At 32.4% G+C, this 16782-nt stretch overlaps 1 protein-coding gene across 1 annotated transcript in view; it reads left to right on the forward strand.

Moving 5' to 3' along the window:
* The window catches only part of FBXO3 (F-box protein 3), a 344255-nt gene that overhangs the window by 38826 nt on the left and 288647 nt on the right, over positions 1 to 16782 (forward strand). The gene's annotated exons all lie outside the window — the stretch shown is intronic.

Consider the following 16782-nt stretch of genomic DNA (forward strand, 5'->3'; position numbering starts at 1 on the left):
TAATAATGCGGTGTTGAGGTGTTTTTAATAATGTGGTGTGTTTTTAATAACGTGGTGTGTTTTTAATTATGTCGTGTTGAGGTGTTTTTAATAACGTGGTGTGTTTTTAATAATGGGGTGTTGAGGTGTTTTTAATAACATGGTGTGTTTTTAATAATGGGGTGTTGAGGTGTTTTTAATTAAGCGATGTTTTTAATAATGGGTTGTTGAGGTGTTTTTAATAACATGGTGTGTTTTTAATAATGCGGTGTTGAGGTGTTTTTAATAATGTGGTTTGTTTTTAATAACGTGGTGTGTTTTTCATAATGTGGCATTGAGGTGTTTTTAATAATGTGGTGTTTTTTTAAAATAATGGGGTGTAGAGGTGTTTTTAATGTGGTGAGGTCTTTCTAATAATGTGGTGTGTTTTTAATACTGTGGTGAGGTATTATTAATAATTGGGTGTTGAGGTGTTTTTAATAATGTGGTGGTGTGTTTCTAATAATGTGGTGGTGTGTTTTTAATAATGTGGTGTAGTTTTAATACTGTGGTGAGGTATTTTTAACAATGGGGTGTTGACATGTTTTTAATAATGTGGTGGTGTGTTTCTAATAATGTGGTGTGTTTTTAATACTGTGGTGAGGTATTTTTAATAATGGGGTGTGTTTTTAATAATTGGGTGTTGAGGTGTTTTTAATAATGTGGTGTGTTTTTAATAATGCGGTGTTGAGGTGTTTTTAATAATGTGGTGTGTTTTTAATAATTGGGTGTTGAGGTGTTTTTAATAATGTGGTGTGTTTTTAATAATGCGGTGTTGAGGTGTTTTTAATAATGTGGTGTGTTTTTAATAATTGGGTGTTGAGGTGTTTTTAATAACGTGGTGTGTTTTTAATAATTGGGTGTTGAGGTGTTTTTAATAATGTGGTGTGTTTTTAATAATGCGGTGTTGAGGTGTTTTTAATAATGTGGTGTGTTTTTAATGTGGTGTGTTTTTAATGTTGCGTGTTTTTAACATGGTGTGTTTTTAATAATGTGGTGTGAGGTGTTTTTAATAATGTGGTGTGTTTTTAATAATGTGGTGGTGTGTTTCTAATAATGTGGTGGTGTGTTTCTAATAATGTGGTGGTGTGTTTTTAATAATGTGGTGTTGAGGTGTTTTTAATAATGGAGTGTGTGTCAAGAGGTGTTTTTAATAACGTGGTGTATTTTTAATAATGTGGTGGTGTGAGTAGTGTATATATGTTGCTTCTGGGACACTCTCATTTTCCCATTGACTTACATGTTAATTTTTCCCCTCCCTCATTGCCCCTAAACACCTCTATTTCTCTCACCCTGTTCTTTACGAACCTTCTAACCTTTTGACATGTTATCCTTATTAATTAGACCACTTAAACAATGGTCCTTCTGTGTGAACCTGTGATCCTTCTGACCTTATGGACCTTTTAACCGTTTACTCTTAATATCATCTGGTGAATCATCTTTGGCCCACTCAAACAACGACCCTACAAATATTTGTTTATGCGTGGGAAATAATTTAATTCTCTTGCCACTCTCTTCACCATCTAATATATTAACAAAAAATATGTTTGAGTTTGGTTCTTTATTAAGATATTTTAACTGAGCTAAGATAAAATGGTAAACCTCCCTCAATGTTCTTGTTTGAGCGCCTCCAGTGCCATATACCATTTTAAAATTAAAGTATATATTTTCCTGGCAACCATCAAAGTTTTCCGTCCACTCAAAAATATTTCCATCTTTTTTGCCCAATTCACCGGTATTTAAATTAATTCTCTTATTTGTTTTGTAAATTTTTTTACCAGCTGTCTTTTCAATTATACCTATTTGATATTTTTCACATTCGTTATGTTTACCATTTATATACCAAGGTTGATTACACCTCCACTCTTTAGTCTGGTTGGTACTTGGTTCTATCATTTATATAATAGCAAAAAGGTGGCGGTAGCCCATTAAAATCCCTAACCCCCCTTTTTAACTTATCACTTATATACTTATATAACCATAAGGGAGACTATCAATTCCATTTTCTAAAATAAACCTCTTATCATCAAAAGCCCCCAATGCTTTCTTATTCACCTCTTCTGAATATAATTTATGTTTATAACTTCTTATTCCATTAATCTTTCTAAACTCTTCTTTCTTTGTTGTTAAACAGTTATAATAATCCTTAAAGTTTATTGTTTCTTTAATGACATTTTTCTTTATGCCTTTTAACTTCTTATCAGTTTTTTCAACGTTATTCACAATGTATTTATAAGCATAAGCCTTAGACCTCAATCCCACAAATTCACTCATGACATTTCCTCCTAATTCATCCTTAAACTTTCCAATCACCTTTTTATTTTTATAAGAGAACAACTCACTCTCTGGACTGTAATTACTAGTGTCATAGATATTAATGTCCTTTTTCATGTCTGAATAAACATCATCAGTATTAATTTGCAAAATAAAACTATCTGTATCCATATAAAGTAGATGAACATCATTTTGATATTTCTTCCTCAAGTTATTATAAAAGTAATCATACATTAATGACTTTGATAAATCAAGAATTGATGTTCCAATATAAATAGGTTTGTCCATTTCAATACTCTCTTTAATCAAATGGATCGCACAAAAGTTCTCAGTAAAGACCTCAGCTCTAGTAAAACTCGGTCTATTAATTAATTTTGATGCTTGTTTCCAAGATGTTGATAGTCTGATATTTTGTCTTTTTCTCACATTTTCCATGGTCTTACCAAAGACCGCATTATTCATCAATTTATAAAAGTCTTTCTCAAAATCTGTTTTTGACTCTGTTCTTCTTTGTGTATTAAAATCAATGTACCCCTTCAACCAATGACTTTGATTGAACTTTAGAACCCTATGGATCTTCTCTACTCTTAGACCTTTTGATAAATATTGTCGCAAATTTCTTTGGTGTAGAACATAATTTTTCTTGTTATATAATGTAGTAAGTAATTTTTCTGTTGATTCACCTATATTAAATGATTGTTGATAATCACTTAACCACTCCTTCTTTGGACTTTCCTTTTCACAAGCAAATGGGAGATCTTTGTGTAGGTTATGAAGTTCCTCTGGATATTTCAAATCGACCTCAAAATAATAACCAACCTTTGAATCATCCAATTCTTTTTGTGTAGAGATACATACATCTTGTAAAACCTTTTTGTAATCTTTTTCCTTTACCCATCTAAGTTTTCCATAAGGAAGAGCCTGAGACATTGCCCAGCCATACAGGTTGTTCGCATCATAATACATCAAGTAGGAGCTCTCTACCGATGGATCATAATTTGGAATGTACTTGTTATTTGCTTTAGCATATCTCTTTGAACAGACTTGTGAAATTCCTCCTCTCTTTGCCTTTTCAATCATCAAAAGCATATCAACATCGGTCATCAAATCCAAAGCTTGTTTTGTCATTTTTAACATCGCGCTCCAAGCCAATCCAGGAGCAGTGTAATAGTGAGCAGGATCCAATCCATATCCAGAATGACAGATTGTTCTGAAAGCCTCAAACACATCAGCCAAAAAAAGCACATCAGTTTTGAGGTACAAATCGTGATACTCACCAAGATTCTTAATGTTATATTTTTTCCAAACATTTTGTGCGTGTACATAATCTTTATCAGATATATGACTATTATTTAATTTGTTATAGAAATTTTCTTTTAAAGGAAGTTGTGTTTCATTGAATCTCTCAAATGAGTCCATATAGTCATAGGGGTAAATTCCCTTTTGTGTTAGAAAATCTTTATCTAAAAAATACTCTGAAAGACATGGAAACTCTTTTAGATTTTGAACCAAGTTAGCCAATGGACTTGCCATGAATTTAAATGTATCAAGAAATCTGATATGAGTAATAGGAGATGTGTGAATTGTTTTTGTGAATGAAATGTATTTCTGATCCGTGTTTGGAATTGCTGAGATACTTCCAGAAGTCTTTGAGAGTTCCTTGATAAATAGATGTGTATCATAATGAGCGTTGTTATGAAGAAAGACAGGAATGAAAGAGGGGAGTTGATAATTAATATTACAACTTTGATGAGCCGGACCTCTATATTTACCAGTGAGATGACAATGGTCTCTAACCTTTAGACCTTTACCAATTTTCTCCTCACAAATATGACAGACATTGTTTTTTATAAATTCCCTTTTTTCTTTACTTGTTAAGGACATTGGTTTATTGGTTTCTCTCATTATCTTGGTTAATCGAACACAGTCTTTTTCTAGTCGTTTCACAAACTCCTCTGGGGTATTTGAGCCTCGATACATCTCTAACTTGTTATATTTATCACCAACGGATGATTTGATATAATAACAAAAACCACAAGGAGTATGTTTTTGATATTTATTTGTGTATGATTCTTTTGGATCTGGAGAAGCAGTATCAATTTTTTCTAAAATACTTTCAAAATCAGCATATATAACAAATGGATGTTTTATTGTTTTCTTTTCATCTTTGAATGTGATCTTTTAGCCTTTTTTAGGCATGTTGATTACCGTTGATTTATGTTCACCACAATAATTTGAATGTTTATCTAATCTTTCTTGTGTATGGAAGAAGTTAAGACAACGCATACAAATATATATTTTATTTGTTCTTTTACATACTTGTGGTTTTATTAATTTTGTAATATCTTTGATGTATGTATAATGTGAATTTTCCTCTGAATTAAAATATAGAAGATTAATATGAGTTTCTTTACAATTGTCAGAAAGCTTTAAAACCTGAATGTTGTTTGTTTCTGTTAGACCATAAACATTAACTGATAAATTATTCATCTTTTCAAATTTAGGAATATCATTTAAAGTCATCGGAAACTTTAGATCTTTCGTATTTAATGTATTCTCATATTTTTTATAATGAGATACTCTTTCATCATGAAAATGTGGAGGATGTAAGTGTGCTAAAATAGACCAGAGAAAACATTTATTGTCTTTATTTTTGATATTGATAACTGCTTTTCTATTTTTGATAACACTGGGTAAATCAATGTAAGAAGAAGCTTTTAGAGGATCTGATTTAAGAATATGAATGTCTATGTAAATAATTTTTCCTATATTGAATCCACTTCCTACGATTGAATTATCCACATCTTGCTCTTGTTTAATAAGTTCATCATAGACTCCTGATGTTTTAAAATCTTGATATGAAGATATAAAGTGTGGCTCAGTTCTCATGTATGGTGTATCTATAACTCCTTTATCCTTTGTCATTTCTAATTTTACCCCCATATAAAATTTAAGTGGTTTCATTTCTTTTAGTGTTTTTTCAATCAATGCTTGAACAGCAGGTTTGACTATTTCTACAGCATCAACTATAGACTTTGGTTCGGGAGGTTTGAAGTTAAAGATTCGAATCCTGATATGTCTTTTGAAAGCACCATCAGTATTTTTAATAGTAAACAATTTTGACAAGTGTTTGTTAGTTTTAAGATGGGCTTTAAACCCCTTCTTGAGGATGGTTGTTTTACAGACCTTACAATGTTTTGTTTTAGGTGGAAGAGGGGAAAGTTTGTTAAGAATGTTGTATGTATGTTTTGCGGTGAGAATATGTTGTTTATAATATTTTACTTCCTTCTCGCAAGTATCACAATAAACCATATTTATAGCGTGAGAAAACGTGGTGTTTTATATATATCACTGTGCTTAAAATAAAACACTTTTGAGCTTTACAGCTCCGTTTTATATATATCGCTGTGCTTAAACTAAAGCACTTTTTCACTCAGAATCATCTAAGTCATAACTATCACATGAATACTCAGAATCATACTCGGTCATCAATAAAGCTACTCTCATAACTATCATTTGAGCACAAACTATTAGTATCATAACTATCATCTGTGTTCAATGAAATACTATCATCACCATCGTCCGAGTTCAATGAAATACTATCATCACTATCGTCCGAGTTCAATGAAATAGTAAAATCTTCACTGCTGTAATGACTCATATTTAATTAGCAGAAAAAACCTTTCCATCTATACCAATATACTTTCTTTCATTAACGGATTCAATCTCTACATTTTTAATATCAAAAGTTATCTTTAAATAATCTCTAACTATCATAGAACGAAATGACATTTCACCAGAAATATTAACATCATTCATTTTACTTAGATCTACACCCTTTGGATTATTAAAGTAAACACAAATTTCTCCACGAGTATTGTTGATGGTCTTATCATTCTTTTTCAAAGTATCGTGGTCAATCACTTTTTCAAGCTTTGAATAAATTGCCAGGAGTAGAGGAGAAACTTTTGTTAGATTTACTTTAATGGATGTCTTTCCAGGTATAGTTAGAGCTCTTCCTTTAAATGAAATAGAGGGGCTCATGTTATTTTCCATAACTGGTTTTACCCAAAAATGTCCATATTTATCTTTGTTCAATTTAACATCTTTGACATATTTTTCTATATCTTTCACCGAAGTAGAGATTGATTGAAATTTGTCTTTTGTGCTTTGAAACATTGTATTTATTAATGAATAAACTTGCATTTAGTTTAAGTAAAAATTTACCACATAAATATGATAAGTTCTGAAGGATATTTAGAATTTCCAGACTCTCCATCTATCTATAATTCCAGCAATCTCTGTGTGTCTGTGTGTCTGTGTGTCTGTGTGTCTGTGTGTCTGTGTGTCTGTGTGTCTGTGTGTCTGTGTGTTTGTCTGTGACTGCTGTTTCTCGACAACCACGGGTCCGATATACTTGAAACTTGCCAGGTATATTGCTGGGGACCCGAGGATGTGCCTTTTCAAGGTTTGTAATTAATCGGACAAGTACCTACCGAGCTATGTCCAAAAAACGCTTCAACCAATCAGAGAGCAGCGAGCTATCACGTGTGCCGAACCGTTAATGCAATGCAAGCGTTAATGCGTTAATGCAAGGCTTTTCTTTTTTTCCCTCTTCTCTTTCTACTTTTCCTTGCGATTAAATTGCAAACAGCCAAAATACGTTGGCGCTAATTGAATAATTGGCCATTAACACTAAAATAATCGTAACTGCGATATGCCAACTTCCGGACAGTGCAGCCTTCCATGTTGTTGTTGTTTGCAGCAGCTGTTTGCAGCAAGGCAAGGCTTTTCTTTTTTTCCCTCTTCTCTTTCTACTTTGCCTTGCGATTAAATTGCAAACAGCCAAAATACGTTGGCGCTAATTGAATAATTGGGCATTATGTTTTACAACTAATAAAAACGAATTTGCGATTCATTCGCTTTCCTGCGCGTTTGTGTACGCGATGGCGATTTCTTTACCAAACTCCGGAAGCCGTTCGCTTTGGACCGAACCATTGCATGTAAATAGAGGGGGGGGATTGTCACCACTCGCAAGCCGTTCGCTTTGGACCAAACCATTTCATGTAAATAGGGGGGGGGATATAATTTTAGATATATATATAGTACGGGCATGCCCTAGTATGATAAATTAGAGAATTGTCCGGCTTGTGATAGAGTGGGGCTTAATAATGAGGGTTCATATAAACAATGTATTTTCTGTGATTTAATTTTAATTAATGATAATAAAAAATATAAAAAAATATATAACTCTTTTAAATTAGAACCAAAAATGAATTACTTTACAAGATTAATAAGAGAGATGAATGTTAAGTATTGTGATGATAATACACCATTTCTTTCAAGGAAAGAGACTATTTGTATTGAGGAAACTAGGGCATGCCCGTACGTGGGTGCAATGCCCGTACGTGGGTACGTGGGTACGTGGGTGCGAGTACGGTGACAACCCCCCCCCCCTCTATTTACATGAAATGGTTTGGTCCATGAAATGTTTTGGTCCATTCGCAACGCCAAAGCGAACGGCGAACGCTTTACATGAAATGGTTTGGTACATGAAATGTTTTGGTTCATTCGCATCGCCAAAGCGAACGGCGAACGGCTTGCGAGTACAGTGACAATCCCCCCCCCTCTATTTACATGAAATGGTTTTTATTAGTTTTAAAACATAGTTTAACGCCAACATAGCGCCAACATAGTTTGCAAACGTGAAATAAATGAATACGCTCTCAAATGTGCCATCCGAGGCAGAGTGTGTTCGCCACGTTCGGCACACGCGATAGCTCGCTGCTCTCTGATTGGTTGAATCGTTTTTTGGACATAGCTCGGTAAGTAATTGTCCGATTAATATGAAACCTTGAAAAGGCACATCCTCGGGTCCCCAGCAATATACCTGGCAAGTTTAAAGTATATCGGACCCGTGGTTGTCGAGAAACAGCGGTCACAGACAAACGTACAAACAAACAAACACACAGAGATTACTGGAATTATAGATAGATGTATAAGGGTTTAATGATATTTATTATTCAAAATAATTTTAATGGAAATGTTAATACAAGATACTATATAAATAAAATAATGAATTATTTTGAAATTAAACCCGAACTCAGGATAAAATATAGAGTTTCTAAAATAGCTCAAAAAAAGTTAGATGACTTGTTTTCCAAATATATAAATGAATGATTTTTTACCCGTTTGGGAAAATAAGATAAAATTTAATAACCATAAAAACATTCCAAATTCATTGAGATGTCTAATAGTTGGTTCAAGCGGATGTGGAAAAACCTGTTTACTTTTAAAGATGCTCCTTGGTCCTAATTTTTTAGATTATGATAATTTAATAATTTTTACAAAGTCTAGTTTTCAACCCGAGTATCAACTACTCTCACAGGGTTTTAATGCAGGTCTTAAAAAGGAAGACATTATCGGTTTATTTAAACTTCAAAACAAACTAAATGATTATAATATTGAAGATATAATACAATTATTTTGTGATACACAGAAATCAAAATCGAAACCAAAACCCATAACTTGTATTCTCAGTGATAATACGGATGATATACCTTCACCTCAAGATTTAGATAAATCAAAAAAGAACCTCGTCATCTTTGATGATTGTGTTAATGAGAGAAACCAAACAGTAATGGATAGCTACTATACAAGAGGGAGACATTCTTCTTGTAATTGTATATATCTTAGTCAATCATATTTTCAACTCCCTCGACGCTCAATAAGAAACAATGCCAATACTTTTATTTTATTTAAGTTAAATTCAATAGATGTAAATAATTTTTGGAGAGATAATTGCTCTACGTTATGTAATAAAAAAGAATTTGAAAATTATATGAAACACACGATTGAAAAATATAAATATATTGTTGTGAAACAAGATGAGATATTAAAGGATGTATTATTATTTTAAACATAATTACATATATAAATGATAACTATTATTATTAATCTTGTGGGTAAATCTGCTTCAGGAAAGAACTTTCATAAATCTAAACTCTTGAATAGTAAAAATGAAAAGATTGTAAGTTTTTTTTAAAAACACCCTATGATTCGTTTTGTGAGTACTACAACCAGAGCAAAGCGACCAGGAGAAGTAGAAGGGAAAGATTATTACTACATTTCAATGGAGGAACATATGCGATTGAGGAACGAAGGTCAAATATTTGAGGAGGTCTCTCTTGGTTCTACAAAATATTCACATTGTAAGAGTGAGTTAAATAAAGTAAAATCTAATGGTCTTGGGATTTTAGAAACTAATCCTGAAGGAATGAGACAAATTATTAAACAATTGTGTGGTGATGGAGTTAAGATTTTATCATTCGGTTTTGATATCGATGAGGAGACAACGCAAACGTATGAAAAGCAGAGATACAAGTATTAGTGAAGAAGAAATAACAACTCGTATTAATACCAATAAAGAATTTGATGAAATATTTAAAGAAAAGGATTTATTTCAACACATTTACACTATAATGACAAAGAAAAGGAAAATTTTCCCATTGACCTTTACAATTCATTAAATGATATTTTTCAATAAATAAATACAGAAAATGAATACCGAAGAAAGAGCAAGAAAGTTTAAAGAACATCAAGAGTTGGTTTCAAAAGTTGTAAAGCAACAGGAAGAGATAAAGAAGAAATGGAGACAGAAACTAACTGGTGAAGAAGCCTTTGAAAGAAAACAAGAGAAATTTTTTAAACCGCTTTTAAAAACTCAACACCCTACAGTTCCCACGGTAGAATTTACTCCGAAAAAACTTCAAATGCTCAAAGATTTTAGTCAGATAACAAAACAAGAACTTGGAAAATTAGAATATAATGATGAAGAATTATTTCAGAAACTTGAGGAGGTAAATCAACCCCCTAATTATGTAGTGGAAGCTCTTCAAAACAATGAATATTTGGCAGATTCAAAAACCAGAGCAGGTCTCATTCCAACAGAAGAACCAGCAGTGTTTCATCTTGTGGAAGAAAAGGTATTGATATTTAATGATGAATTGATGTTCTTGAGTTCTACTCAACCAAATGTTAAATTAACTCCAAGATTAATGTTTCTTCTAACAAACCCCGGATTCAGCGGTTCAAAATATTTTGAGGAACCACTTGATATGGAAAGAGAGGAAGATAGGGTATATATTGAGTTGCTAAATGCACTTGATTATGGAGTTTCTGTTGCTGGTAAAAGTAAGAAGAATGAGAAGGAGAAACATATTATTGATGCTTTAAGTAAGCTTGGTTCGGGTGTTAGTTTTCTTCCAAATGACCCATCACAATTAGTTAATAGGCTATTATTGTTGTTAGGTAGTAAGAAGGCTGGAAACAACAATTGTTTTAATGAATCCTCAGCCATTTTAGATCAGTTGATGAATATGAAAATAATTAATAAATGTCAATACAAAGATATTTTATTAGATATTAAATAAGATGAGAAGCACAATTCTTAGTTTTAATTTCACAACGAGCGATTACACAGCTTCATTCCCTTACCCACTACAACTTGACCCCCTTACCTCATATGAGGCATCTTTATTGTCGATGGAAACTTATAATACCTTGTTTAATATCACAGAGAAAAACAACAAGTTTAGTTATAATCCAGGAAGTGGATATAAAACTATAACCGTTTCACCTGGAGCTTACGAGATTTCTCAAATATCTTCAGAAGTCTCTCGCCTTATGAAAGAAAAAGGTGATGAACCAAAAAATATTGTAATAGATATTCAAAAACACACTTCAAAATCAACTATTAAACTTAAAAATAATTATAAAGTTGATTTCACGATTGAAAATTCGTTTAGAGAGTTATTGGGTTTCTCTTCAAAAAGATTGAAAATAACGGGACGTTTTACAGTGATAATGTTATCCAAATATCCTCTGGTATAAATTCAGTATTAATTCATTGTGATTTGATTGATGGTGCTTATAACGATGGAATAAGAACAAATACAATATTTTCATTCAGTGCATACTCAACCCCGATTGGTTATAAATTTAATATGGAACCAAAAAATCTTGTCTATTTACCTGTGTCAGGAAAAACCATATACAGAGTAAATTTTAGGATAACCGACCAAGATAATCGTATGATATCCTTTAATGATGAAATTATATCCATCAGAATTCACCTACGTGAAGTTTTTCAATAAATAAATAATGGTTATTGTGAGAAAACACGAGTTGGGAAAATATAAAATAATTACAGGGGAGGGCATGTACCTTTCACCATACTATACAAGGTATGTGGGTAGAGGATACTATAAACCTAAGAGACAACGAGGTGTAGGTCATCAATTTCGAAATAAAGGAGATGGGATAATTGATACTCTAATGGGTATTGGTTCAACCATCCTTTAACATAAAGACCTAATTGGTTCAACTGCTTCTGCCGTGGGTTCAGTTGCGGGTGCTATAAAGAGTATAAAAGATGCTCAAAAGGAGTCTCATAAATTACAAGCAATCAAAGAAATAAAAAAAGGTAAAACTCAACTATCTTCACAAGAACGACAAAAAATCATTAAAATACTTGGGTCAGGGTTTCAACGATTTTAATACTATATAAATACAAGTATGGAAGCGATTGATAGTATCTATGATTTGGATGATACAATTATCATTTCAAACTCCACAAAAAAGGAAGACTATTTTAAGGTAAATGCTATAACAGGAACAGACTGGAATTCAAATGGAACAAAAAGTTTTGAAATAAATAATCAACAAACTTACTTGAATATAGCTGATAGTTTCTTGCTGTGTAAATTTAAATTCACTAAGGCTGCGAATAATACTAATGCTACACTCGTAAATGATTTCTTCTGGAAAATGTTTGATAGTGTTCGCCTGTATATTGGAACACAAGAGGTTGAAGCGGTTGATTATGTCTCTGCTCCATCTGAAATGATGAAATTTACACTATATTCGTTTGGTGATAGAATGGGTAAGGGAGCTGTTGAAGGTTTTATTCCTGATATGTCAACGGGTACAAACACAGACCCTGGTTATAGTCAAAGGAAGGCAATGTATAATGATGACACAAAACCAGAGAATAGTTTTACCGTAGCAGTACCTCTGAAAGGTATATTTGGATTTTGTGATTATGACAAAGTTTTGTATGGTCTTAAAATTAGATTTCAACTACAAAGGAATGATAATGTAAATAGGTTGCTTTTTGGGGTTGAAAATGCTTTTGGAGACAACAATAAATTTGTTATTAATGATTTGTGTTGGTATATCAGTGAATATACTCCTAATCTTAAAACGGAAGAGATGTTAAATAGAAGACTTAACTCAAAGAAACCGCTAAATGTATCATACCTTAAAAGAAGATGTCAACACGTTAAACTGGAACACACTACCTACACTTGGAATTTGGGTGTTCTTCAAGGAAAGCCACGATACCTCTGGCTCATTTAAAAAAAACCAGATGGAGAGGACGGTACTAATAAGAATAATGCGCTGAGTGATAATGCTAAGGTGAAACAACTTCGGGTTTCTCTTGATGGCACATTTTATCCGCGAGATAGATTGGAAATTGATTGGGAAAAAAATGATTATGCGGAAGCCTACCAAAAGGTGTGTGAAAGCAACGGTAATAATGATCCTATTTTGGATATGGTTGCGTTTCAAAAACTTTATACAATCTACGCAATTGACCTGAGTTCTCAAAAGGAAACTATAAAGTCTAATCGAGTGGATACTTCTCTATACATTGAAAGAGGGGAGAGTGAAGAGGTTAATGCATATTGTTTGCTTTTGGAGGAAACAGAATTACAGATTAATACAGATAATGGTGTTATGATTAATATCACATAGGTTTTTTCTCATAAATAAATGGTTGGGGTATATGTTAATCAAATCAATCTTAATAAATTAACATCTTGTATTCAAAATCAAAAGCCTTGTATTATTAATGTTAATACAATTCAAAGAAAAGGAGCTGTAAGAATTGATGTTTTACTCACACACACACAAGTAAAAACACTAAATGATGTTGGATCACTTAAAATTAAAATGACGAAACCTATGTTAAAGAAATATTCAATAGACGAGTCAAGAGGAGGATTTCTCCCATTTCTAATTCCTTTATTTGCTGGTTTAAGTGCGGCGGGAGCATTGACTGGTGGTATTTCAGCAGCGGTAAAAACTGCTAACGAAAGGAAGGCACAACTAAAAGCTCAAAAAGAATTGGAAAGACATAACAAGGAGTTGGAGATACAAATTAGTGGAAGTGGTGTAATTGTAGATTTTGCTCAAAAACTTGAAAGTCTACCTGATAAAGCTAGATTGTTGGTTGGAGATATGCTTTCCTCTATCGCTCAAGCGGGTGTTAAACTAACTAAACGGGGTAATGGATTGTATCTTTCTCATAAATAAATGGATAAATGGTTTAAACAATTTGGAAAGAATACAACGTCAAATATAGAACTAGCTAAGTATTGTAAAACACTAAAAATTGATAATGTGGTTATTTGTATGAGAGATGAATTAATACATATAAATAAGAATACAAAGAATATTATTATGAATTTAGACACACAGAATGGTTCTCATTGGGTTTGTATTCATAATAGTCAGGATAAATATTATTTTGATAGTTATGGTATGCCACCACCTGTTGAAGTAATACAATTCTTACAGAATGGTGTTTATCAAACATTTCAAGTTCAAGAAATTAATTCTAAATGTTGTGGTCAATTATGTTTATATGTATTATTTCAACTCAACAATAATGAAAATTTTTATGATATCATTTTAAATCTAATATAAATGACTTATGTTAGAAAAGATGGTTCTATCTTTGGAAAATCCTCTCAGGATATTGATTTATCAAATTATTATACAGAGGCACAGGCTGAACGACAAAAATATAGTGTAAGTAAAAATATTAATATGAAGAATACTTATAAATTAATCAATTATCCAAACCCTACAGATGCGAATGACTTAATTAGATTAAGTGATTTATCACAATATATATTTTTAAAGAAAACAGCACGTTTTGTTAAACAAGTAAAATTTACAACCACAACACCTGGTTATACTGACCATACACCTTTCCTCATTGAATTTAACTACCTGCTTACAATTGAATTTTATAAAGAAGGACATATAGTTAATATGCGAATTAATAAATGGGGGTATGATATGCCTGATTTAGGGTATAATTGGTCTTTTTCAATAAACATAGAAGACCTACATGATTTTAATCAGTCTCGTAAAGAAGAATATTATCCACTTGGTGAGGATAAGGATTTATGTGGAAGTACAATTAATAAACAACAAATACATGGTTTTAAGAAAAGAAAAATATATGATAGTATAGCGATGGTTAGCATGACAAAGAAGGAAGGTCATGAGATAAGGATAGAAAGCCAAGGAATACAAACCAATTTGGTAGTGGGAAGATGGGGTGGTATTACCTGTCATAATATTAATCTCACATATATTTCTGATACATAAATGGCAGGAAGAAGACTACAAGAGAATTATAATTTTTGTATTCAAGGATACCTTCAAGAAAAGGGTGCTCGGTATTACATACCTTATGATTTGGAGCATATACATGGGAATTTTGTCATTAAAAACTGGCCTTATACTGATATTGTTAAACCCACAAATAGAGACTTGTTTAAAATATTAAATAAAAATGAACTTCTCAAAGTTATGAAATATAAAACTCTTTTAGAAATCGTCAACAAATCTTATTGGTATCCTATTATGAGAAAAATAATTATAGATACAAGAATATCTCAAAATCCAGATGAGTATATGTATAATATTCTTTGGGGCTCAAGCTCAAGGGTAGCAAGGGATGAGGAAGGAGTTAAAGAAGAGAAGGAGGAAAGAGAGAAGGAGGAGAAGGAGGAAAGGGAACAAAGAGAGAGGGAGGAGAGGGAGATGGAAATCAGAGCGATTCAAAAAAGAGTGGATGTATTACAGCAAGAAGATCAATCTCAACTCACCGAAGAGGAAAATAAAGAAAGAATGAATGCTGTGAAAATATTGATATCAAAAATTGCTAAGATAAATGAGGAAGGAGTTAAAGAAGAGAAGGAGGAAAGAGAGAAAAAGGAGAAGGAGGAAAGAGAGAAAAAGAAGAAGGAGGAGAGGGAAAAAAAGGAGAGGGAGGAGAGGGAGGAAAGGGAGCAAAGAGAGAGGGAGGAAAAATATTAAAAGATGGAAATCAGTGAGATTCGTAAAAGATTGAGTGTATTACAGCAAATAAATCGATCTCAACGCACCGAAGAGGAAATTAAAGAATTAACAACTCTTATGAAGATAATGGTTTCAAAAATAACAACGTCAATGTCTTCAATTTCAGGGAGGAGATTTAAACGAGAAAGTGGTGAAGAAGAAGAAGAAGAAGGAAAATATTATGTGATTGATGATGTTGGTGTCATTGACTTTAGTTAGTTTTTATTTGTAAATAAATGGAGGAGAGAGTGAAGGCATTCCTTAGGATTCTTTATGTTTTAAAAATTAAGATAGAAATGTATATGTTAAAAACCAAAAAGGTTTTGATACTCTGTCGGAATTTTTCTGATAAATAAATATGAGTTATTGTCTCAAATGTAAAAAGAAAACTAAATCTAAAAATATCTCTTATGTTAAAGCTAAAAATAATAGAGTTTATCAAAAAGGAATATGTCAAGTGTGTGGCTCTAAAAAGTGCCAATTCATCTCACCTAAAAGAGGAGGAGATATACAAAAGTTTCTGTCAGGAAGTAAATTTACAACAACTGGAATTCCAGGGGAATTACACCTTCCAGGGTATTCTTTCTGTGGTCCAGGAACAAACCTGGATAAAAGATTAGATGAGGCTGACAATCCTAAACCTTGGTCTAAACCTACAAATAGGGTTGACGAAGTGTGTATGAAGCATGATATTGCTTATGGGAAAACCACTACGTTGACTGAAAAACATAAAGCCGACAGCGAAATGTTGTATAATTTGTCTTTGATACAAAATCCAACGTTGAGAGAGAAAATTGATAGGTTTATTGTGAGAAATTTGATAAATGCTAAATTGAAACTTGTCTTGGTTATTCCTCAAAAAACTATTAGGCTCTAATGATGTTATCAAGACTGAGGAGCTTTTGGCTGAAGAATTACACAAACCTATAATCACAAAGTTTAAAAGAAGGAAGGTTTATTCTAAATACACCGACCACATATGGTCCGCTGATTTAATTGAATTGAATAATGACAGGGGATACAGGTATGCTTTAACCGTTATTGATTTGAGGAGTAGATTTGCCTGGGTTGTCCCTTTAAAAAATAAAAGGGGTGATACTTTAATGTTAGCCTTTAAGCTAATATTTGATCGGGATAAAAGGAAACCAAAGAAGTTATGGACTGATGAGGGAACAGAGTTCTATAACAAAATATTCATGAAATTTCTTAAGGGGAAGGGTATTAAATTATACAGCACCTTTAATGAAGGAAAGGCAGTTGTTATTGAGCGTTTTAATCGTACTTTAAAAG

Source organism: Myxine glutinosa, chromosome 8 (genome assembly GCF_964187855.1).
Source record: "Myxine glutinosa chromosome 8, kmMyxGlut1.1, whole genome shotgun sequence".
Classification (NCBI taxonomy): Eukaryota; Metazoa; Chordata; class Myxini; order Myxiniformes; family Myxinidae; genus Myxine; species Myxine glutinosa.